Source organism: Sebastes umbrosus, chromosome 4 (genome assembly GCF_015220745.1).
Source record: "Sebastes umbrosus isolate fSebUmb1 chromosome 4, fSebUmb1.pri, whole genome shotgun sequence".
Taxonomy (NCBI): domain Eukaryota; kingdom Metazoa; phylum Chordata; class Actinopteri; order Perciformes; family Sebastidae; genus Sebastes; species Sebastes umbrosus.
In genome coordinates, this window is record NC_051272.1 from 28,020,613 (window position 1) to 28,047,376 (window position 26,764).

Below are 26,764 nucleotides of genomic sequence, written 5' to 3' on the forward strand. Positions count from 1 at the left end.
AGAGAGTAAAAAAGACATTGCTGAGTCTGGGTTTAAAGATAAATGGGTAAAGTCATCCAGGATTATGCTGTAATCTGACACATAACCCGCAGTACTGATAGCAAAACATGTCAGCTAGGCACGGAGTATGAATGGGATGACAAGGAATTTAAATAATCAGACTTAGTGCTGAGTGCAGCTTTAGTTCGATCTCACGGCAAAGATTGTGAAGTGCAAACCATAAAGTTGAATGAAAACTTCTTTAATTTGATGTAATATTTTAATTATCACATTTTCCCGCACCGTGTTGGCACAAGGACCGAGGGACAGTGCATATACTTCACACACACTGCTGAGTGAGGTTTTAAAGACACTATCTGGAAAGGCATCCCGGTCTCTGCAGTAATCTGATACAAACACTGCACTGCTGATCAGAAACATTCTGCCATGCAGCATAGTCAAAACGTTCATGTATTGCTGAATGTGGTTTTGGCGAGTTAGTGACAAAGCATATAAGAGATACATTTTGCTGAACGGACTTTCAAAAAGGCAAATCTGTGAAGTCACTCCAAGTTTGAAGATGACAAAGGACTCTTGTGTAATCTGATAAACAGACTGCTGGGTACCCTGCCAAATACCACCTGACATAAACTGGTGGTCTGCCAATAGGACATGTACGCACACTCTATAGATGATACAAAATGTTGTACAAGGTTGTACAAAGCTAGAGCCCGTCTGGACTAACAACATCTATATACATATACTCAATTTTGTAAATGCAATCTTCCCCATTCACAGTTCAATTGAGACCATTTCTGAAGGTTCACTACAATACCCAGTATTCTTTGCCAATGCTTCCAGGTGTTGCTAGCTGGCATTTTGTGTCAGAGCAAGCAGTTTGTTTGACAAATGTACAAATACAGACATGAACCTGACACCAGAGGCCTGTACTACGAAGCAGGATTTTGGGCTTAGCGAGGTAACTTCAGGTTTAACGCTGGGTTTTCCGTTTTACGACGGTGGTTCACTTCTTACTGAGGTAGCTCCGAAGAAGGTGCTTACTGCTTTGAATTATGGTTTTATATTTAATTTTTTTACTTTCTCTCAAGTCCGTTTCATACCACCGGAGTCAGGGACGCAGCTGAAAGAAGGCTGAGATTATCATACACGCCACATCTTATCCAAAGGGTATAATGAAGTGTAATTTGTTCTTTTATTCTGTTTTGAAAGCTATTTATATCACTGCCCAAACTAGACAAATATATCTGACTTTTGAGTATTCCGTTAAATTAGTAAGTTTGTTAATTTACGCACTCACACATCGGCAATTTTTTCTTAACATATTGAGTTAATTGTAACATTTTAGTTGCCTAAAAACGTCTTATTCAGCATTTGATTGTACTCAGCTCCAACAAAACTTGTTAGCCAGTGTTCACTTATGTGTTCAGAGAATTGTTCTAAAGATTCTATTCAAAAATAAGTCGTCATGTTTACTAACAGAAAAGGGGTCTATATAAAGTATATGGTAAAAGCGTGTTGTCCCACCTTCATACTAAGCCAAGCTCTGGCTAAGGTTTATTAAGGCACCAGTGTTCCAAGGGCCAGAACAAACCGATCAGCGCATTCAATTGCTCTGTCCCCAGAGAAGGATGCTCTGTGCTTGGGCATTTCTGAGAACATCAGGTAAGACACTGAATGTGGGATGAGGAGGAATACGTCCTTACCAGTGTTGTCATTTCAGGCAAAAACATGAATAACAAATGTTTTTGCCGGAGGCCTTTCGTACTGGAGCGCCCCATCACATGCTTGCAAATGTAAGCATGCAAAGATATTAAACATATTTCTAAGGTAGAACAGTTTGAACAGTTAAAAATCATTTCAACTTACAGAGAAACCCACTCTGATATAGTCACTGAATGGCTTTGTTTAAACATAACCTTACCTAAAGTGTACACTGCATGTAGACAGCCAGTCAGCCACCCACCCCGTGAACTATAGACCTAACTGGCCAGTCTACAAAACAGAGCCAGTCTCAATGTGCCCCTGCTTTTCCCCTTGAGGCTTTGCCAAGGTCTCAATACATCTGTCCACTTCCATTCATCCATCCGTCCATCTGTCTGTATGTCCCTGTGTGTGTGCCTTGGTAACCCTATACATCCCCTGTGTCCAATCAGCTCATCTGACCCAGTCAGACAGTAGAAGCACCAGGTGCCAGATGCCCAGCTATAATTGGGAAGCCAGGTTATTTCTAAATACTGTACACTACATTGTTAGTGTTAGACATGAGCCTTTCTCCACTCCACCTTTGATTCTCTGTATTTGGTGACAAGATTCAACATGTTGATGTTAGTACAGCAACTTACATAGAAAGGACACTGAAACCAATGACGGTCATTAAAATCATCTTTACAAATTTTTCACATTAACTCTATATTACTGACCAAGACAAACACAAAGAGGTGACTTTCAGTGTTGGGTAACTCATAACTTTTATTGCAGTAATGTGATTACTTTTTACAGTAACGAGTAGTGTAAGGCAATTCTCAACCTTTTTCGAGTCTAGGACACCTAAATTGATAAACATTAAAAAAGATTTTGCTTCAGGGACCTCCATCTGGAAAGATTTTGGCTGTTAGATATAATAAATAAAGCAAAACTCTATAGTTGACAACTACGTTTGCGGATATAACCTTGGAGGAAGTGAAACATATCTGTCAGTGTTTAATCTTTCAAAAAAAAAACTTCGGTCAAAAAACGTTTTGCTCTGCTGCTTGCCACACACAAAGGGAAGCCCGCACCTGAATATATGGTGCGGTCTAAATGGGAAACGCCTTTCCTATGACTCTACCGATACTATGCAATTAAAACAAACAAAATAAACTATAATTAAATAATTTGACCCCTATAATGTCTTGCTTACAAACAATATAACTAAATTAAATTATTTTTTTATATTTACATAACCATAACAAAAAGTTTTGGCTCTAACAGCTACATTTGGGGATTCTGGAGCAAGCCCCCAGGAAGAGCGCCAGTCTTTTAAGCAAAGTTTAAATAGTAGTCTAACAGTGGAATTACAATATCTCTGTCATGTGATGTCATTGGGCCCAACAAGACTTTTCCCCATAGACTTACATTTGGATAGAGATGTCTGTAAATCAGCTGATCATATTTTTTTTTGAGGTAAATCATCAAAAAAACAAAAGCACTTAAATAGCCTTTATTTAAAACAGTAGGTTCTAAAAGTTGTAAAATGCTCTAATAGCCGAATACAGAGTTATTTTCCTTCCTCAAAACATGTGAATGAGCCAGAGACCAAGCAACTGGGAGGCGGGGTTAAAGGAAAACGCTAGTGTGCTTGCACTCTGGGCCCAATGGATGTGGATCGCAGATAGGAGGAAGATCCGGGTAATTTTATACTCGGAAGTCAAACTTTTTTTGCTTCATGCGCCACTGAGCAACAATGGGACCCGCCTCCGACGCTGTATCTCTGTATACGTTCATCCTGCATCACAGTAGCTAGCATTAAGCTTGCTGTTGATGGTCGGTAATAATTCCCTCCAAAATGTAGGCTGGCTTTTGTGCTAAACCATAAAGTCTAATTTTCTATTTGTACACGTTAAATACAGAATATGTCCTTTGATTGTGTTGTGCTGATAACTAAAGTAACAAATAAATGTAACACATGATTTTTGATGTTTAGTAGTTAGTAAAGTAATGTAATCACTTTTTGCAATATTTAGGAATATTCGATTGCTAATTAATTACATTTTAGTTGAGTAACTTGCCCAACACTGGACTTTTACCATAAAAGTTCAGCTCTCATGCAGCATTAGGCCCTCAGTTGGGGCTGTTTGAGAGCTCATCCAAAGCAATGCCAACTCAGCCTTATGTCTCCAAACTGAATGATATCCAACAGGACCCTGGGTAATACGCAGTGCCAGCTTCAACTCTCGGTCTGTCTCTGTCTTTCTGCTGCTTTCATTCACTTTTTCTCTGTCCCACTTTCATTGCATGCTGTCTTCCTTTCTAATTGTAATTCCATCCATGTTGCCCCTTGCTAGCCTCTTCTGTATGCTCTTAGTGCATTTATTCTCACTACACACATGCACACACACAAAGATATGAGAAAAGAGGGAGCGCAGTCCAACATTTAAAATCCTTCATTAGCATCTTCTGAATTACTTATATTTACACAGTGCCGGAATATTCCAGAGGAATAACAAGTTTTAAGGACATTTAAGGACACCAAAGTCCAAAACACACACACACACACACACACACACGAGCAGACAAGCAGTAATCCAGCGTCAGTTTGACCCATAGCTTGGCTGAAACCAAGCCAAAGTCAGAGTGCCAGAGTAAACCAGCAATTAAACTTTAATGAAAGCCATTACTGTAAGGAGGCAGATCTAGATGGAAAAAACATCTAATGACAAAGACAGAAAACAGGCTGTGCACAACCTGTCCATATCTACTGTCTTAATCTGTCTGGTGAGTAAAACTCATAGACTGTATATAAGAAGTGGACGTAGTCACCATGACGTCACCCGTTTGTAGACTAATGTTTTTCGGCATTTTGGCCATTGCCATCTTGGTTATTTGCAACCAGGAGTGACACGAGACGGTGGAGCTAAGTACAACCGAACACTGAATAAGACATTTTTAGTCGAACAAAATGTAAGAATTAACTTTCATGAGAACTGAAAACACACTGTGAAAGGGTTAAAGTTCAAAGACATTTATCGTGTATTTTACCCTAAATTGGACCATAACTTACTAAATGAACATCATGCTGTATTGAAGAGGACTTGAAACTAGCGATTGAGACCATAAACTCATGTTTACAATGATTACTGAGGTAATAAATCAAGTGAGAAGTAGGCTCATTTTCTCATAGACTTCTATACAATCAGACTTCTTTTTGCAACCAGAGGAGTCGCCCCCTGCTGGCTGTTAGAAAGAATGCAAGTTTAAGGCACTTTCACATTGGCTTCACTTTTCAGACCCTGGAGTTGCCCACTGGTAAACCTGCACTTATAGGACTGCATACACATGACTTGACTGTTGTTACATGTGTGAGTGTGTCTGCAAAAATGTCTATGGTACATGGCGGGGCAATAGACAAGAGAACTGTATTCTTTCTCCATCCTCTGGTGAACAATTTTGTGGTCAAGCATAAACGCAGCCTGCTGGCTCTGAGTGTTTGCAGTGGTGTTTACAGAGAACATGATCTACAGGAGTGGCAAAAGGTAAGGCACAAATGTGCAGGAGAAACTTATTAATATGGATCAGTTACATTGATTTACTAAAAGAAAATGTGCATAATTTCACCTGGTATTTAATGCCCAGGGGAAGCTCATCCTAACCTCTCGCCACTTAGCTGCGGCGTTATTTGTTAAAAGAAACAGCAGGAAGAGAGAGAGGCAAATTAGAGACAAGGTGTACCATTTTGTCATTACTTTTTCAAATGTCAGTTGAATCATTAGAATTAAAAAATGCGACAGAGTAAACAGGTAATATTGTCTTCATCACTCTTTGGTGGCTTGATGATGTGAAATGGAACTTCAGGCTAAGGGTCAGTCATGCTACACTGCTGTGACATGACTTGTGTTAACCCTTCATGTCGAGGCCTCTGGCTCAGCTGCAGATAGACATGACAGTCTGCTCCCTGCCCTCTGTGGTGTTAACACAGCTTGCCATGCACGTTTCACCTTGTAGTCGTACACATACTGTTACTGAACACAGCACCTCAGATGATCCAACTGGGACCCAGACTGGATAATTGGCCCTTCACATCCCCAACACTCTTTGAACCACATTTACACAGTATGTGCATGAACTGTATTTTCAATCACTTTTCGGAAATTAACGGATGTCGTTTAGCACAATGGACCCAATTGGACCTCTCCATCAGGGTCCTCCTGGAAGACCACAGTTGAAATAAATGAACTCTCTGAGACCCATAATAGACCCGTTTTTGTCTTTGTTATGGGGGTACTGGGGGTCTTTAGGGGGAGATAGCAGGTCAACAGTATATGCCACATAGAAGTGGTGTACATCTTCTGAAAGCTGAGAACCTGAAGATTAATTTGAGATGCAGTTCAGCACTGTGTGCCAAGTTCTTGTAGTCATGAATAAGAATAAACATTAATTAATCTATAGAAATCTGCTATTTTGTGAACACGTGCCAATCGTTGTCTCACGTATGGTATCACATCATTTGCTGTGTATTTTCTGCGTGTGTTTTCGTCACTAAACATAGTTTGGAGACTTCATCAGGGATTCCTCCAGGTGAAAGATCTTGTAGTGTGTGACCCCCTGTCGCCGGTCTGTGTGAAAACCATAATGCCTTAAAGACTCCCGATTACAAGACAGCAAGTCGTGTATTGTGAACAGTACTGAGATCTGTCGACTTTCTTGACTCGCGAAATTATGTTTTAAATTGACAAACATCATATGTGGCGTAATTCAAACTGGATTAAAAAATATTTGTCTCTTGCCGTTGACTATCGGACATATTTTTTTCCGAAATAAGGCCCCATGGGGTTCACCGGAACGGGAGGAACTTTGCCTCTCTATTGCCACCAATGAAAAACTCAGCTCTGGACTATCCCCATGAAGCAAACGTAAAATGCACTCATCGCTCTTCCACATACAGAAAATGTTTAGATAAATATCAAGACATATCTGGTGTGTGGCAAGCCCTTTGTTCACTTTCATTCTTTCATATAGCCTGTGTTTGAACAGCACCCAACTGAATTATACTGCTGTGCTGTGGATTTCTGATATTACTCCTGCCCTCCATCTTTCTGCCACTGTCCATCTCTTCCTTCACATCCATTACTTTATCTCTCTACTTTTTTTTTTGCTTTTTCCTGATTTTTCCTTTACTTTCCCTCATTTCTTGCACTGTCTCATTCTATCATCTCTCTCCATCCGTCTTCTTTTCTATTCTCTTTTCCCTTTTGTCTTTGCGCCCCCTCCCTCTCTCACTGTCTATGCTAAGTATTGGTAATTACATTATCACGCGCTACCCTATGAAATATAGTTTCAGTGACACCAAGTGTGTGTGTATGAGTGTGTGTGTGTGTGTGGTGTTGATGATGGAGAGGCTGTCTGCGTTTTTAATAAGCACAACACTGCAACGCCCCACACGCTAACTGCCTTAGCATCGAACTTCACACACACACATAAGTAAACACACATAAACACACACACGGAGGCATCTGCCAAGACTAGGCTCAAACTTGCAGGGAATTTATGTACAAATAATTACTTTTTAATAGCCAGTAATGTGATTTCCTGCCAAAGAAATATTCAAATGCATCTCAGGCAGTCCAGTATATTATCTGCCTGGAGCTACTGATGCGACTTAGGGGAGACGGCACAGGAAAGACAGATTATTGTTTGTGTGATAATAATTATTTTACCCTTGTCATCTACAGAGGAAAATGGGAGATAATGACTTTGTCTCTCTGTCTCCTTCCTTCACTTTCTTTTCTCTTCCTTTTTCTTCCAACTCTTGTTCTTTCACCTTCTCAGTCAAGACTCTATCAGGGTAACCTGAATTTTTCTGTCAGTGCAGAGGGCAAAACACAGACTTCTGACTTTTTGAAGAGGTAATGTGAGTCTCAGGGTCGGTGCTCGCCAATATGTCACACATTTGATGATATACTTGTCTCTCCAGTTGGGATTTATTGGGATCATAGGTTTTCTATGTCCAAGTGGACTTAAAAAAATTGACATTTGCTAGATTATTTTCTTGTTCATAGGTATTTGTCTGCACTTTGGATTCAGTGAGTTCCTGTGCTGTGCCAGTTTGTGTGGCGTTCGTAAAACTAATTTGGTATAATTATAGTTGTCATGTTCCAACGGGGCTATTCCTTTGTTTACCTTTTTGCCAGTAACAATATTTGTTTGCGCAGTTGTGGTTATTATATATTGGAGAGTTGTTATTGTGTTTGGGACTATGGGTGCAATAAATTTAGAGTTACTTTGTCAATTTAAATCAATAACTCTGATTCAGATTTGATGCATATTTAATCTTCATTGAGTGTTTATATACTCTTTCTTCTTTTGGGGAAGTGTGGTGTTTCGAATGTGTGAAATGGTGCAGAGTCTACCCTCAGAACAGGTCATTTCAGAGAGAGAGCGTTCCTATTGGCTGTTCATTCAATGGAGGCAGCTGTCAATCACAAACTCTGATTAAACGGTCAAACTAGGCAGCGCTGATCAAATATGAATCAATATTCTGTTACTGTATTGCCTATTTCTCGCCTCAAATGTTTTCAGAAAACTTGTAGTGTACTGTTTAGCTGTAAAATGAGAAAGTTTGCTCCGGCTGGTGGACGTTGCTTGGTATTTCCTCAACTGATCTCAACATGGTGGCCGGGTCACAAACTTTCTAATTTTACAGCTAAACAGTCCACTACAAGATGTTTCTGAAAACATTTTACATTTTATTAACAGAAAATATTGATTCGTATTTGATCAGTGCTGCCTAGTTTGACCGTTTGATCAGAGTTTGCGAGTGATTGAAAGGTGCTAAGAGATGGTAAAGCTCCAGCTCGGCTCTGATTGGTTGTTTTCCTCCAGTCTGTGAAATCTTGCAGATATCATTAGGACCATCGGAGGACACTGGAGGCACATGATTTTTTTCAGATTACCTGTCTCATGCAGTACTGTCAGGATGTAGTGACCGTTTCATAAAAATAACTTTTTTTCATCAAATTTGCTCTAATTCTACCTGCTGCTGCTTCAATTGAAGGTGATAATAATGGCTAATCACATATTTGATGTGAAAATCTGACGGAAATTGCGACATTCATCTCTCTGTCTAGAGTCAGTTTCTTTCTATTTGTAACCAACTCACGCAGACACCAGGGTTCACAATGTCACAGGTAAGTGACGGCGGATGCAATGTCTAGAATTCATTTTTTGCATTAACAGCTGACACCTCCCTTAGCAGGTTCAAGTGCCTAACACCGCGTGGATGTGTGAAGGTGTGAATGCAGGTTTTAATCTGTGCATCCTGTGTGTGTGTGTGTGTGTATATGTGCAAGGACTGGTTAATGACCTCTGGAAGGATGAGCCCGCTCAAACTGAACCTCGGGGAGTCTAACCAATTGCCACTCTCTGTGTCGGTGTGTACGTGTCGGCGTGTGTGTGTTGTGTTGAGCACCAGCTAACACACCGCTCTGTCTAATCCGCACGAACAAATCAGAGCTAAGAGCACCGTCACACAGCAACACCCAGCATCCGACACACCGAGAGACAGAGAATAGAAAGCGAGGAATAATGTATGTGTGAGTGAAATATAGAGAAAAAGAGATGATGGTTCACTTATTTTGACTCTTGTTTGTCTTTTTTTTTCTCTCATATTTTCACTTCCTCTTTACTATATTTTATGTATAGTCTGTGTATCCATCTTTGTCAGCGTGTTTGTGTCTGTGTGTGTATTTATGTGTCAAGGGACAGATTACCGTTTCTGTGCCAGTGTGTTAGAGGAGTGCTGTATGTGTGTGCGTGTGTGTGTGTGTGTGTGTGTGTGTGTCCAATGGTAGATGTGAATGTGTATGACAGGCTGATAATAGGACTCACTGTGGGCCATGCCACCTACCTGGAAACAGACCTTATCTGCCTCTGGGGAACACACACACACACACAAACACATCGTATTATATCTTATCACAATGACAGTCTAGCGCAGAGAAGTCAGATCACTTACAGTGACAGATCAACACACGGGTCAAGCACGTACACACACTCTTTGTTACTATTGCTGGGTGACGCCTGCGATGTCAGCAGCTCACCAAAGGTGATCGCTCACAATCTTCCTTCTGCCTCAGTGATGTTCTCAAGCACATATGGTGCCTTCTGCGAGTCCTGTGCGCCCCAGTTCATGTATAATGTCTAGCCTAAACCTTTAGTAATTTTATTGTATTGCGTAAAACAATATGCACTCAAATACACAGCATCGGTATTCTCTTTATTCACCAGCCTGGTACTTAGCATAAAGTGGCAGTAGGCAGAATGTTTTTGGCATCATTGGGCAAAAATTTCATGATAACCTTTCAGCATATTTTAATTCAAATGTTCTGAGAGATAACTAGACTTCTGCACCTCCTCATTGCTCTGTTATCAGGCTTTAAAAGATCTAGCCCGTGACGGGAGACTTTGGCCAATCACAGGTCATTTCAGAGAGAGAGCGTTCCTGTTGGCTGTTCATTCAATGGAGGCAGATCAAACAGTCAAACTAGGCAGCGCTGATCAAATATGAATCAGTCTGTTACTGTAATGCCTATTTCTCACCTCAAATGTTTTCAGAAACATCTTGTAGTGAACTGTTTGGCTGTAAAATTAGAGAGTTTGCTCTGGCTGTTGCCGGTGCTTGGTATTTTCTCAACTAATCTCAATATGACGGCCGGGTCGAAACATTTTTGCACTCATCGCACGTTACCGAAGTCTTCCACAAGCTGCTAGCTTGACAGCTGTGAGTTATAACAAGTCCGTCCCATTAGACCTTATTTCAGAAAAAAATATATACGGTAGTTAACGGCGAGAGAAAAATATTCTTTTGATACCATTTGAATTGTGGCATGAATCACACATATGATGTTTGTCAATTTAAAAGATCACTTTGCAAGTCAAGAAAATTGCAGTTTGTCGTAGCAGCGTCTAGTTTTGTGTGAAACTGTTCAGTGAACTACATCTCTTGTCTCGTGCTATCTACGTCACCAACACTACAAACACACAAATAAAACATTATCTTACCTGATGCGTTTTATCCAGAGACGAAAGAACAAGCGAGACCCGTTGCTCGTGTGAGTACATCCCAGGATGAAACACACAGGATTCATGGCGCAATTCAGACGGGATCAAAATAATATTTGTCTCTCGCTGTCGACTACCATTCATATTTTTTCTGAATTAAGGTCCCGTGATGGTCCACCAGAAGGGGCGGGTCTTTGCCTCTCCATAGCCAAGTTTGTTGTTTACATTCTTTATAATACGTTTACATTCATATGGTAATTGTGGGGGAGTGGCTTTGGAGGGAGGCCTGAAGGGACGGGATGTCAGTGTTGTCAACATTGCAAATTTCTCACTAGATTTACAGACTTCTGGGGCTAATGCTGCTATAGCTACTTTCATTGGAAAAGATTCGGCAGCATTGGGCTCGTATTTTCAATTGGATAATTTTTAAAATCTAGCGTTCTCTTGCTAGTTTCTCAACTCTACCATCCCTAGCTTCGGAGGTACCCTGTGGAATTTTTGCACGCCCGCAAGCATGCAGTCAATGTGATTAACATTCCCGTTGCTGGGTTCACTCTGTTGTGCTGATCAACAGTGAGTTACAGAAATGTGCAAAGAAATGTAGCAATGCGCCAACAAAGAGAGTGAAGAACAGCATTGCAAGCTTGCAAACATCAGCTCTACAAATGTTTTATGATGAAGGCATTCAACACATTTGTTAAACCTCAAGGATACTTTGGTGAGAAACACTGAACATGATTTTTTTTGTTTACAGTACATAAAAAACTCCACATAGCACCTTTAAAGTCTAAATTGAGTTGCAAGTCTTTTTTGATTGAAAGGAAATGTTTTTTGATTGAGGTATTTTGTTTTGCTACAGTCAATATAATTAAATCCCCATAAAAACAGATTTTTTTACTCCACTGTGAGCTAGTTAGTTACTGATGTCTGGTTTTATCAGGTTCATCATAAAAATAATTTCTTTACAATTCAACTTAGGCTTTCTGCCTTTCATTTTCCTTTGAGGGATTTTCTTAATTTCCTGGTACATCACTGCACCTCTCCACACCTCTTTTTCTCCGCATCTCTCCTCCTCAAACTCTCTCTTCTTCTGTCAGATGTTCCTCCTCTCTTATTTCTTGCCGTGCATCTTCCGCGCTCCACTTTTCCTCCTCGCTCTTCTTCAATGACTCTACATTGTAGTTCAATTTTCTCTATTTTTTTACCGTCCTCTTCATTTCATCAGAATATCATCTTTTGCTCTACCTGTCTTCATTCCATCTTCTTTCATCTCACAGTTTCTTTCCTCCTCTTTCTCTAATGAATCATGTTGAAGCTTGCTTTCATACACTGCTGATGGAAGCCCTCTGGCATGCGCACATATTGCATACATTCATCACTGCTACAATAGAAGTTAGACTTTGCAAGCAAACACACACAAAGTAACACACGTAATGATGCTTCCATTTGCTCATGCATATGTTTCTTTATGGAGATACATGTAATGGAACACATTATGTAATATACAGTGTGACTGAATACAGTAATATATTCCCAGTAACAGATAGAATGTTGCCTTTGTGAGAATTGGAGTTAATACGTTGACCAGGTTTAGTTAAACTGCATAGAAATCAGAAATGACAAGTGTCTCCATCTGTCTTACTGGGGCAAATCAAAGAGTTTCTTGTTCTCAAACAGGCAGGTTATTTTGGAGTGGTTTTGTCAAGAAGTTAACCAACAAGTTGTGAATACGTGCGAAAACTCTCTCTATCTATCTCTCAAGAGTTTTGCAACTTGTATGTTAACTTCTAGATATTACCATTTTCCTGGTTGATGTCTATCCAACCCGGTCTTACTCCCAACTCGTCAAAAACCGCCGATTGGGCAACGCCCCCCGGCATCAGAAACCGACACACGGAGGCACCCTTTAGCAACAGTATGTGACGAACTGAGCTTTCAACTAACTCCAATGTAAACCCACCCACGGTGTTATTCGGCAGTCGGAGCAAGTGACGTATTATTAATAGCGTGAGAGTCCGCTAAGGGTGGGTGGGAGAGTTGGTGGATGGGTCTGTCAAACAAATACAAGACTTTCAAACAGGAGACTGGTGTTCGTTTACCGTGTGAAACTAAAAGTAATGTTGACTTATTTTGTCACGTCAGTCGTTAGTCAGTGAAGTTAACGTCAACCACGACCGTTTCCTAACCCTACCTAAGTGGCTGTGTTGCCTAAACCTAACTTCCTGTGTAAACGGACGTTTATTTTGAAAGGACACTATGCATGTAATGAGTGTATATTGACATGCCGTCCCTGACACTTCCAAAAGTAACGCAAGATGGGTACCCTGTGCGTCGGTCTCCGATGGTGAGGGGCAACTGACCAAGTGGTGGCATGTAAGTTGGGAGTGAGAATGTCTTTACTGACGCTTGGTCAGTGGCCCTATGCTTAATATTATGACCCTCTAGCGTCAGTTTTGGACGTGTTAGGGACGGGGTGTAAGTTTCCACTCGTTACATGCATGTGTCTCTTTTCAAAATAAACTTCCAATGTAGGTTTACTTAGTTTTTAGCTTTAGATATGCAACAAAGCTACTTGTTAGGTTTAGGCAACAAAAGTACTTGGTTAGGCTTAAGAAAAGATTGTGATTGAGGTTAAAATAAACATGTTTGTTAAGTAAAATAAGTATGTTTGTTCGTAACTGGCGTCAGTTAAGTACGTAAGTAACATAACAAAACTAAGGTAAATTAAGTCAACATTGACATGGTTTCACATGGGACACAAACAACGATCTCCTTGATGAAAGTCCTGCATTTGTTTGACCCTTCGGACCTCCATCCCTGCCTACCCTAAGTGGAATTTCTCGCTCTCTATACTACATCACTAGCTCTGACGTCTAATAATGACGTGAATGGGTTTACGTTGGAGTTAGTTGAACGCTAAAGAGGCTAAAGGGTTTCTCGTATCAGTCGCCGAGGGCCACTGACCAAGCATCGGTATTTGATGAGTCGGGAGTGAGAATATCTGACAGCATCTCACCAGAAAAGTATGATCATATAGTTTTGCCAGAGGTGAAAAGTCATTCCAAGCAGCAGAAGTTTATTGAAGGCTTTGTGGAGGGATCTTTAGCAATTTTGGCAATCAGCACTGTCTAGTCAAAGGACCTTCTTCCTTGCACTGATGTCAGAAATTGTCAGTGGATGACAGATGTGAAGATATAGTCTGCTACAGCTGCCTACAGTGATTCTACAATAATTTCACTCTGAGATTTTGTCCACAAGTAGATCTTTAGTTGTTTGATTTTTGACATTTGCGGGAACATCACCTCAACCAAGAGCTCTACATGAATATCAAGAGATTCTGATACACACATACAAACTGAAAAATGGTAGAGACGCATGTATGCACACTCACGCAAAGACCGAATGTCCATGTGCACAGATACAGAGCACACAGTAAAGCTTAGTGGCATTAAACCTGTCACGCCTTAGAAAGCAACAGGTAAAAAAGGACACACAGAAACGTGACACACACAAACACACACACCTGAATGCGTGGCACAACACACACAGGCTTTTAGTTATGAATGATGTGCCTAATGCAGATAACGATGTGGAGTTATTTGTAAAAAAGTGTGTTTTAGAATTTAAAACTTAGTTTAAAGTAGACAATGTGCTTATTGTTTGGCATACCTAGTCAATAGATAGGAAAAGATCAAGGTTTGGGTTAAAATAACACCAGATGTGGCGTTACTTAAATATAGAAGTTACGTGACAAAAACTACTTAGTTAGTTTTATGAAAAGATTGCAGTTTGGGTTAAAATAACACGAGAAGTGCTATACCGTAAGTTTGGAAGTTACATAAATCAACTTTGACTTGTGGTTTCACACGGGACACTAACACTGGTCTCCTGGGCGGAATTTCTGTGTTTTTTGAACCACCCATCCACCCAGATCTGTTCTCTACGCGGTATTCGCTGCTCTCTATATTTCCCGGTTCACAATTACATGGATTACATACGATTTGATTTCGTGCTTAATATCACGAAAAAAATGTGAAATTCGTGTCTATGTACACAAATCATTACATTAAATTTCTTGACTATTTCACGAACTGCTGTGTGACTGGGCTGGTGCACAAGGAGAGAAAGAGAAAGAACACAAAAGTGTTGAGACACAAAGCAATTTTAACCACAGATCATTGGCCAGCTTACAACGCATGTGACATCATCACCGAAGGACAGGTCAATACTAATGAGGTCAGAAGGAGGGGATGAAATCTGATTATGGTCTCCAGTTCATAAACAATATATTTCTATTAAAATCTAGATTGTACACAAGCAGAGAATGCCAGAGAAAGAGAGAGAGAGAGGAAATGTGAAGAGAATGAGACAAAAGAAAAGAAAAGAAAAACTGTAGTGAAAAAACAAGGCATAGAGGGAGAGATATGACTCGACAAGAGTGAGGGAAGTTGCAAAAGTGAAGTGTGTGATAATGAATCAGCAGCTTAACAAATGCAGGACCATACTGACTAACCAGATATTAGTAATTAAAACACTGGATCACTGTTGTCGCCATCAGCCCTGCTATAATAAACCTCCCCTCTCCTGCCTCCAGGCTATTATGGCTTATTTGAAAAGGAACAGATACAAGCATGAAAATGAACCAGCTGCTTTATTGGATTAAAAGTACAAGCAAATCACAGGAGCATTAACAGTCATAGACGGTGTTCAAAGTCACACTATAAACGCCATCATAAAGAGTTATTCAAAGATTTTGGACATAGTATAAGCACATACTCTGTTCACTCTAATTATAGGAGAGTTTCCATCCCTACAGTCTCCCAATTTAACTTTGGTTTTATATTTATAATTATGTACTGTAGATCTCCACTGAGGCAATGGACAGACAACACATTCTCACTCTCAGTTCATCAAATACCACAGCTTGGTCAGTGGCTTCAAACTATGACACTCTGCGTACCCATCTAGCGTCCGGTTTGCATATGTCAATTTCTGCTTGTTTTCATATCTTTTCAAAAAAAACTTCCATGTTCACAAGAAACAAATTGGTTAGATTTAGGCAACAAAACTACTACATCTCCTGTTGCTGATGCCCTCAAATTTTTGTTAAAACTTTTGATTATCTTGTATTATATACATTTTTAGTGGTTTATTATTAGTTCTGATTTGTCAAGAAGAGGATTTGGGTATCCAAGTTTTGGGGTTTTCTGTTATACTCCTTGTTTCATGTATTCGTTTAGTGTTTCCTGTTTTATTTTGTAAGCCACTCTCCTCATGTGTCACGTTTGGTTTTACTTCCTGCCTCTGTGTGTTTTGATTGTCTGCCCGCCCTGATCAGTTTCACCTGTCCTTAATTAGTTCTGCACTCGCCTTACCTGTTCTCACTTCCCAAGTTAGTCAGTCGCTATTTATACCACCTCAGTTCCTTTGTTCTTTGTCGGTTCGTCTTCCGTCATGCATGGAATTTTGTTTGCCTGTTACCTGCTTGCATCTCGGACTCTCAGTTTTTTAAGCCTTTTTGTTAATTAAATATCTTCGTAGAATCTGGTCATCTCTGTATTTGGGTCCTTCCTGCCTGTTCTGCTCCCTGTATCGTGACAGTTGCTGCTTCATGACATAAGCCTAAAAAGCATTTGCTGTAAAGGCCCTGACACACCAAGCTGATGGTCGGCCGCCGGACTGTTTGGAGCCATCGGTGAGCGTCCGTCGGCCTAGCTTTTTCAGTGTGTCCCGCACCGTCGGCTCTTGTCTGCCTGTATCAGAGTTTTTCCATCTGATTCGGCACGGCGGAGATGTCGGTGAGAGAAATCACCGTGATTGGCTGTTCAGCTTAAATGAATCAGTGCACGAGAAGAGAAACGGACGTGAGGAAAGAAAGCAAACGAGAAAAGTCAAGAGGGCAAACTGAATTTTTCATCCTCATCTCATCTGATCATTCCAAAACATGGATTATTTCACAACAACATGGCCATCTGGAATGAAGCTAAGAGGTGAGTGAGAGTGGTGTAATAATGGTCAGCAAACGGCGCTTTGTTTCATGTACGTATCATAACAACAGCTTGTATATCCCTCGTACATGCTAACCGGCCGTCGACTGTAGTCTTTGTGGTGTGTTCGAGTGCATCTTATCGGCCAAAACAAAGGCGACTTGAGGCGACGCAGCTCATGGCCTTCGTCGCCACTAGTTCTTTGACGTCAGCATGGTGTGTCCCCAGCTTAAGGTGGGACCACAGAAATTCGTATTTTCTAGTCACCTGCACGACAATGTGTATCCAATCATTTACACACCCTAGAAGATGAGAGCAGATACTGTCACGGCTTGGTCACAGGCAATATGTCTACTGTATATCTTGCCACAAAGCTACTGGATATTAAAAGTCATGTTTTCAAGCAGATACCTTTGCTGCCTCTCAGATTGCCAACATGCAAAATTGGCATGTGCATTGTGAACATAAACCCAGCTCTGGATCCCAGACAGGCTGCAACACACTTCTGTTCTTCTGTAGACAAGGAAACACATTAGATTGATGACAAGAAAAGAAGCAAGTTAGTACAGCAAATCAAGCTCTACACACAGGTGAGACATCTCTCTCACACACACACACACAAAAACACACCTGTGAATATGGTTACACACCAATGTGCTCAGACACACAGGCACATGTATACTGTATATTCTCACATATTAACACACACACACACACACTCAGATAGCACACAGCCTGTGGCAGCAGCAACTGTGGCATCTGTTGCCCACTGAGCCAGTCTGCTGGAGCTGGAGTCAATTATAAACACATTAGACTCTGTTTCCCATAACACACAATGACAGAAATACCTGTACGTGATCGCTCACACATAAACAAAGTCACACAAACTCACACATACACTGCAGCGGCACAACTCTACAGTATATCCATCATTACTTCTCACTGCATTGGAAAAAGAAAGCGGAGATGATGGCAGTGAGAGAGAGAGCTGTGGAGGGAGACAAAAGAAAGAAAGAGGTAAAATGTACAAATAAAAGTGAGAAGCTGTTTTACTTTAGGTGAGCCGATCTTCAGAAATAATCCAATCTCTCCTAATACACGGGGGGCAAGCGCACTTTTCACATTTGATATGAATAAAGATTGACTTCGAAAACTGAGACAATCATAAACAAAATATCTGCAGCCTAGTCATCTTATAAAACTCAATTTGTTGAAGAACCCACTTGTAAAAATCACAGGCATGCATCAGATTCCCAGCAGACCCCTAAATGCTAAAAGTATCAGCGCCCTCAAAAGACGGCAGCTTTGGATTAAACGTAGCTGACAGACTGAATAGAAAAGAATATCTCTTGTTTTTCTGTGGGGTTGCTTCCATTAGCGCGCTCGACAAGCCGTCACGGAGGAGGTACACGGAGGCGTATGGTGTAAAGCTGCTTGGGTGTGAGCTCGAGTGTTATGTGAATGCATGTGTGTGTTTGAAATGTACTGTATGTGGGTGTGTGCCTCTCGGAGTGTGTGTCAGAAAGAACATTTCTCTCCGGAGCAGCTGAGCAGAGACTTTTGCATTTTTCTGTGTGAGTGTGTGTGTGTGTGTGTGTGTGTGTGTGTGTGTGTGTGTGTATGCGGGTGCACGTGTGTGTCTGACAGCTGACAAACAAGCATCACTCCCTCTGAGACTGACTGACAGGAAGACTGAGGGAGAATAGAGAACACACACACACACACAGGTGCAGATTCTAGAGATAAAGGTACACAAAGAGACAGTTATTGAGCTTGTTACAGAGGGTAGTTATCACAGCTGAAAATCATTCACATATTCAGATTAGAAAGACAGAATCCGTAAGGAATTAGAAAAGACGAGCGCATGTGTGTGTGTGTGTGCGCCAGAACAATGTGAATGGGCGCACAGAAATCCTCAGAAAATCATCTAGCACGCACACATAGCTGGCAGCATAGTGGGTGGATACGGCGGCCTGTCGTATTTAAGAAGGCTTTATGATCACTCTGCTGTCAGCCAATATATGTGTGTGTGTGTGTGTGTGTGTGAGAGAGAGGATGAAGGTTGAATGATCTGATAGTATTCCGTCAGTCAAAGCTGCCTCAACACAGAGAAGCTGGAGGGCTCCAGCATCTCTCTGCATGTTTGTGTGTGCGTGTGTTTTTGACCTCACCAGTGTTTGTTCACTTAGTTTCTGTAAATCTCCAATAAACAGCAAAAAGAAGTGTTTTTGACACAGAAGCCAGCCAGTTCAAGCCTCGCGTCAGCAGTTCATTCAGCCGGACTGTTTGCCAACATCCAAACGTCTCGCCATGAAGCTAGTTTGACCTCAACCTTCACACTGCAACCAGTCCTCTAGTCAAGTGGGTCACATTGAGGTTGGAGTTTACCAGCTATAATCTTTCACTACTACTTCATGTTTTCTGACTGTCCCTAACATTCCTACTGTCAGACCCAATTCTCTTAAAGCTGGGGAAGGCAACTTTGGTTGCTGCCTGACTACTATCCTGCTGGAGGACTGGTCCACAAGGGAGCGTTGGCAGTGGGCAACCTCCGGGTGTGAAAAGTGAAGCCAATGCGGAAGTGCCTTAAATTTGCATTCTTTCTAATAGTCAGCAGGGGGCGACTCCTCTGGTTGCAAAAAGAAGTCTGATTGTATAGAAGTCTATGAGAAAATGACCCTACTTGATTTATTACCTCAGTAAACATTGTAAACATGAGTTTATGGTCTCAATCGCTAGTTTCAAGTCTTCTCAATACAGCATGATGTTCATTTAGTAAATTATGGTCCCATTTAGAGTGAAATAGACCATAATAGAGGGGCACAACAGTTGCGCATTTTGTGATAAAAGCAACACATTTGGCACAGATGTAGGTTTATATGTTATAAAAAGATATAGATATCAGGGCACTACTAGTTTGAGGCCTGAGTGCTCCAAAGTGTTGGAGAAAACTGACTCTTGATGTTTTCCAAGGTGGGTTCAGGCTGATTAGATCAGATGTCAGAAGATCACAGACATGTTTTTTTTTCCCTCTTTATTTTTTAAGGGTACTTTTTAAATGCTTTTAACCTCAGAACAACCTGAAAAACAAATAAAAGGAGCATGGTTACTTCAGGGTCAATGTTCACCCCCTTGCTTTCATGATAGAATGGCAAACAAGCTGATCTTCAGCTTTCAACTGGTACATTTATCTTCTCATTAGCAGTAAAAGTGACAAAGATATCGCTGGATGAAATTCTGGGTCGCCAGTAACCTCTATTCACAGTTGAAACGATACCTTGGCAGAACTTTGGGTTGTATTGCTAACTAACCCTTTCACAGTGCGTTTTCAGTTTGTGAAAGTGTCCTGTTCAGCATTCGGTGGTGCTTAGCTCCACCCTCTCATGTCACTTCTGGTTGCACAGAAACAAGATGGCGACAGGCAAAAACCATAGACATAGACTTACATTGGGAAAGAGACGTCTGTAACTCAGCAGATACATTTTTTTGAGGGGAATCAACTTCCCAGTACGAACACTCTAATAGCCCTTATTTAAAAAAAAAAAAAAGTTGTTAAAGTTATAAAACACACTAATTGCCAAATCCAGAGTTATTTCCCTTCCTCCGTTCATGTGAGTGAGACCCAGACCGAGGCTGATGCGCAAGCCGTGACGACGGCGTGACGTTGGAACCCCGTGACCGAGTCATGTGACCGAGTGTACGCTACTGCGCATATCCCAGTTGCCCAAGATCCGCCAAGATCGACGGAAGTCGACGGAAGTCGAGCCATTTAGACTTCATGCGCCAATGAACAACTCTCATAAGAATGACCGTGGCCCCGCCTCCAACGCTGTATCCAGTTCTTTTAACACATCCATGGTGCCAACAGGGTCACTGTTGCAGCAGGGCAGGTACTTTGTTCCCTAACTACTTCCTGTAGCTTTGCTTCTTGCTGCAGCTCTCCCTCGTGGCTACCACACTCAGAAAGACAATCTCCTGTTATCTTAGCAATAATGCTAGCAGGAGCCGTGTGCCTCTTTTAGCAACAGCAAAGGTAATCCCGTCTCATGTGAGGGGTCAGACTAATGACTCCTGTGATGGGGTCGAACATATCTGAGGAAACGTCGCTCAGAGGAGGGACACAGGGACACTACTTCCAGCCAGGCCCGGGACGGGCAGAAGAATTATGGGCTGTTCACCCACAATAGGAAGGACAGGAACTTGTAATTTGATTTCTTATTTATTTTCTTTTTTTGGTTTAAAATTCCCTGAACAATCTAAATCCATATATTTCATTTTGGCTTTTTCAAAGATAATATGGCTATCCTTTTTTGGTATACTGTTTGTTTCTTGCCCAATTTTTATTTGCCTCTATTAGTCAACCAATAATAATTTAAAATATGAGAAGAAAGGTTACTGCGTGTATGTGATATCTTGGTAAAAATTGTTTGTGTGAGAGAGAGAGAGAGAGAGAGAGAGAGAGAGAGAGAGTCACGTAGGAATTAATAAGAATCCCTCACTCCTATTAGATGTCCCAGGGTGCAGCAAAGTGCCCAAGGAGAAAATAATACGCGTGTGTGTGTGTGTGTGTGTGTGTGTGTGTGTGTGTTTGTAAGAGAGAGCTTGAGTGTGATAAGTAATATGGCAGTGTCATAGAGGAAGCCACTGTAACCTTTATACAGCTCTTTACTCTGTCACTTCCTATAAAAACACACCTCCATCACTTGGGGTGGGGGAGAGGAAGGAGGGAGAGATACAAGGAAGGAAGCTGAGAGAGAGGGGAAGAAAGGGGGAAGGAGGAAGGTGTGAGGGAGGAGAGTGATGGAGGAGAGGAGGAGGCAAAGCATGTAGGAGAAGTAAAAAAAAAAAAGAGTTGGTGAAAATTAGAGAGACGATAGAGCTGAAGGGACTAAAGCAAAGTGAGACGGTACAGAGATAAGGACAAAGAAGAGAAAAGGAGAAAGGGAAAGATGAAGCGGGGAGGACAGATGGACAGACCTAAAATGACAAAGAGGTGACAACAGAAGGAAGAAGAGAGGGGAAGTACCGCGGGAGGAAAGAGCGATTGATAGAGATGTTTCGTGTTTTCACAAGGTCAAGTGTGGAAATGGGCTCATGCTTCTTGTGCACTCTCCTGTCGCCACGTGCTGTCAGCCGGCCTGCTGCCCAAGAAAAATGAAACAAGGGAAAGGAAGGAAATGCAGGGAGAGCAACAGAAAGCAAAATGGTGAGCGGGTGAAAGGGACGGCTGCCTAAAGCCTCGGTTATGCTTTCCGCAGGGACGGTCACATGGGCATGAGCTGACGTGGAATCGAGGAAACCTTTGGTTCTTTTGTACTCCGTGCGTGTTTCTCCTCGTAGCAAAAAACATTCTCGAAGCTCCTCAAAGTTCTCCGTTGTCTTGGACGGGCGAAAACCTGCCGAACAGGGGCCATGTCTGATGGTGAGATGTCACTTTGGCAGTGCGATCACTTGCGCCCCTCGCGGATGCGACAAGCATAAATCACGCTTAACAAAAGGAAGGAAGATGGAAGGATGATGTGAAATTATACGGAAATATACCAAATTTGTACTCTTTGGACTCAGTCAAATCTGAATAGATTAGATAGTCTTTAGATTCAGCATTTGGAGGGGGGGGTCACATTGTCAGACATCGGCAACACACACACACATACAGTAGATTTACAGTAGCCTCCATGCACACATTAACATGCGTTTCACTTTCAAAACAGAATAAATGTGCCTATATATATACACTGTATATATATATATATATATATACATATATATATGTATATATATGTATATATAGGGCTGTCAAAAATGTACATAATAATGTATATGCAAATTTGTTTTAGCACCACTAAATTATTTAAGGCATTAACGCAATCGATCTTTCTGAGGTTGTAGTGGGCTCAGTTTTAAAGCTAGAGTGAAGATACTGCTATCATAAGAAACAAGAAAACCTAAAGAATCCATTGGATAATTTAAGGGAACACCAAAGTTACTAAAATTGATCTTGAGGAATGCAAGAATTCCCATACCAAATATCATTGCAATTCATCCAATTGTCAAAACATTAGTCTCAAAACCACAAATATGAACCTCATGGTGGCGCAAGAATCCATTCAACAGTTGAAATGATATTTCAGTACGGACCAAAGTGGTGGACCAACGTTGCCATCCATTCAAATAAGTCTGTATAATTTGTCATGAAACTAAGAAAACCTAAGGAATCCATTGGTACCAACCATGTCATACAACTTGTCGCGAAGGAAGCTAAATAACGCTCCAAACTTTAGCTAAATTTTGGTGAGGAAAACTGTCATGGCCATTTTCAAAGGGTCCCTTGACCTTTGACCTCAACATATGTGAATGAAAATAGGTTCTATGGGTACACTGACAGCTGTTGTTGCCTGTTGGGCTGCAGTTTGCCATGTTATGATTTTAGCATATTTTTTCATGCTAAATGCAGTAGCTGTGAGGGTTTCTGGACAATATTTGTTATTGTTTTGTGTTGTTCATTGATTTCCAATAATAAATACTGTATATCTCCCTTTAAGGTACATTTTGAACAGAAAAAAATATGTGATTAATAACGATTAACTATGGAAAATCATGCGATTAATTGCGATTAAGGATTAAAAGATATACTTTATATATATATATATATATATATACAGTATAGACCGTAATCAACCCAGACTCCAAAAAACTGAAGAAACATACAGTTTGTCTCTGCGTTCTCAAAGGACCTCACAGTATACCCTTAAACAAGTAGTACAGGAATACAGTAGATTAGAACCACATCAGCATGCTAAATATGATAAGTTACCATAATAGTTCTGGGACATCTTTGTGACAAAGCAGCAAACATATAAGAAGTATGACCTCTCCTGTATGATCTGTAATCAATCTTAATTTCCCTTCAGACAGAGCGAGGATTGGATTTGATTTGACCTTTACCCCGCTGCACACACTGACATTCACTGCGATCACACACACATCAACACTTTGAAGATATAGGGATTTGGCAACCCTTCATATAACAACAGATTCTCTGGTGCAGGTCTGCATCCCAGCTGCACTGACCTCAGCTATGGTGTGTTATATCATTATTATAAAAGTAATGATATGTGCTGCAGATTGTTGTTGCACTTGAACAGCTGCAACAAAAGGAATGAAGAGGCGGTCAGGCAAAAGTTCAGTCAATGTGATTCTAATGGGCGTGGTGGGGGACAAAATCCATAGTCCTCTTCAGAGGAAAAATGCTTTGTAAAGTTCAGCTGAAGCTAATAGGAGGCTTCAGCATTAGAATTGCATTAGGAAGGAACCTGCTGTTCTTGGCCAGTATGATACAACCATAGAGTGCTCCGGGGATGATGTATTTTTGTAGGCCAACCAGGAAGTTAGCATCGCTTGACAGAAAGCCGAAGGGATTTTTCAATTGGGTTTTGGATTAATGCAGAAAATAAACTCTGTGGCAAACACACGTTTATGATACTTACACATTTTATTCAGCAAGATAATCTTCACGAATGAACACCACTTTTATGATTTTTGAAGCTTGAATGCTGAAGTAAAAAACTAACGTTAGGCTATAAACGAACTACACCATCTTTGCATGAACGTGAGTATACAAAACGAGACTGTAAAGGCTGACGAGTCGGCGTGATGACGTTTAGCAGTCTCATTTAGCCACTCGTTAGCAACCGCCTTTTTTAAGACATGTAAAAGCTTAAAAATTCACTAGCGGGATATCTACTGACGTATTTTATTTCGTAGGACAGAACCTTAAAATCTCTTAAGCTTGTGTTAACCACAGACCTTATTTCAGGCATCTAACTAAAAACCCAGAAATTCAGAAACATCTTGTAGTGTACTGTTTAACTGTAAATGAGAAAGTTTGCTCGTGCTGGTGGGCGGTGCTTGGTATTTCCTCAACATGGCGGCTGGGTCGCAAACTGCCTAGTTTGACCGTTTGATCGGAGTTTGCAAGTGTTTGACGCTGCTCAGAGACAGCAGACTTCAGCTTGGCTCTGATTGGTTGTTTACCACCAGTATGTGAAATCTTGCAAAAGACATTTGATCAAATAAAGTCGTTGATTATTTCATTCATTTTGCTTATAAGAAACTCCAAATTTTGTTTTGACATTTTCTATACTTTAGGCATTAATTAGACTCTCAGCCAAAGAGACCTGACATGTTCCCAGCAACCGTAGACCCTATCTGGCTGCCGCTCTACCTGTCCTCAGGATGGAAAGACATGAAATAACATCAGACGGAGCTTGGCTGTGTGATCATCATTACAGCGAATGATCAAAGCCCTGCAAATACAGGAACACAGAAACGCTGTATGTACAAGGTATCCATTAAATTCAGCACATAGGAAAAGCTGGCACCCTCTGTGCACCCTGCTAATACAATATCCTCACATGATCTTTTTAAAAACTAGCCTAGAGGTCCAATGTTGGAGTCAGCACAGTGTGTTAGAGTAAGCACCACTTCACTGCACTTCAGCCTCAGCCCTATATGAGGAAGATAAGGCACACACCTCCATTCATTTCCATTTGCTGACAGTAAGAAAAGACCTTCTGTGAGCTCAGACACGTAGTTTGTTGCTCTGAGGTCCATTGTCTGTTCCCTGTTATTTGCCTTCAGTGGACAAGTGTACAATAATGTTTTAATAAGCCTTTTTCCACAGCATGACAGTAAATTTTCTTTTATCAATACTTTAGACAGAAAGAAAGGATTGGCTTTTAGGTGACCTTTACCCTGCTGGACAGTTTGACATTCTTCATGATCATCCACATGACAGGACATTCAAGATGGTGGGCTTTGGAAAGACTTAGCCCCTATACTATGATAACAAATTACTTACACAAGCAGACACAAAAGGGCTGCCTTTGACATATTGTCTTTGTCTATGGAGTGTTGGCCAAGAAATATCGTCCAACGTTACTGTAAAGCAGAGGTCGCATTAACCAAATATCTTCAATTCATTGACTAAAAGTTTTTTAACAATGATGGAAAAATCTGAATGCCATCTGTCATTTTGACCTTGCTGTGCAGGTGCTGATAGCGCGTTGAAGAGCTACGGATTGGAGGCCTTTTAGCGCGTCTATGACCACTACGGGTCAACACCAGACTTTCACCCAGGAGACTGGTGTTTGTGTCCTGTGTGACACTAAAAGTCAATGTCCACTTATTTTAATCATGATTTCTTTTTACTAAACCTAACCAAGTAGTTGTGTTGCCTAAACCTAACAAAGTAGTTTTGTTGCGTTTTTTGTTTTGTTTCAATTTATGTTATCCATGTGTTTAAAACTGCTACTGTAATCCGGGAGAAAATATGTTTCCCTCATAATGTAATTGAGAATGCAGTTTACTTGTATGGGAACGTATTTTTTTAGGAAAAAGGGTTGGAAGCAGCGCATGCTGCATGAATTTCCTCCCGGGGAAGCTAGTGCTTGCAGGATCGGGAAGTCTTACTGATTTCTGATCACTTCCCTGGGAGAAATGTTCCCTGACTTCAAAACTTTGACTGAAGTGGTGTTGGTAATTTCATCCTCCGGTGCGGTAGTAGGGCTAAAATCATTCATCTGCCTCGTGTGGTGTTGACATGAAAAGTGACTGCACGATCTTCATCTCTGTTCATCATTTCATGCTCTTATAAATGCTTAATCTATAAACTTGTTCTGTACATTAATTCTTACAAAATGAAAATGAATGAATGGAAATTGAATGCTATTAAATGTCCTATCATTAAAAATTTAAATCAAAATGACAGGCAATAATAAGCGCTGTCAATCGATAAATAAAAATATTTAATCAGGATTAATTGCATGATTATCCATAGTTAATTGCAAATCACACATTTTTTTTATTTGTACAAAATGTACCTTGAAGGGGGATTTGTCTTATCAACATGGGAGTGGACAAATATGCTTGCTTCATGCAAATGTATTCATATTTATTATTGGAAACACAACAAAACAATGACAAATATTGTCCAGAAACCCTCAGAGGTACTGCATTTAGCA

The 26,764-nt window shown here is 40.8% G+C and overlaps 1 long non-coding RNA gene across 1 annotated transcript; it reads right to left on the reverse strand.

Annotated features, from left to right (window-relative positions):
• Window positions 1-1,162: 1,162 nt before the first annotated feature.
• Window positions 1,163-26,764, reverse strand: LOC119487119. The gene is made up of 4 exons (XR_005206648.1): window positions 26,754-26,764; window positions 23,122-23,137; window positions 8,048-8,052; window positions 1,163-1,313 (listed from the first exon to the last, which is right to left on the reverse strand). It is a non-coding gene; the product is annotated as an uncharacterized LOC119487119 (long non-coding RNA).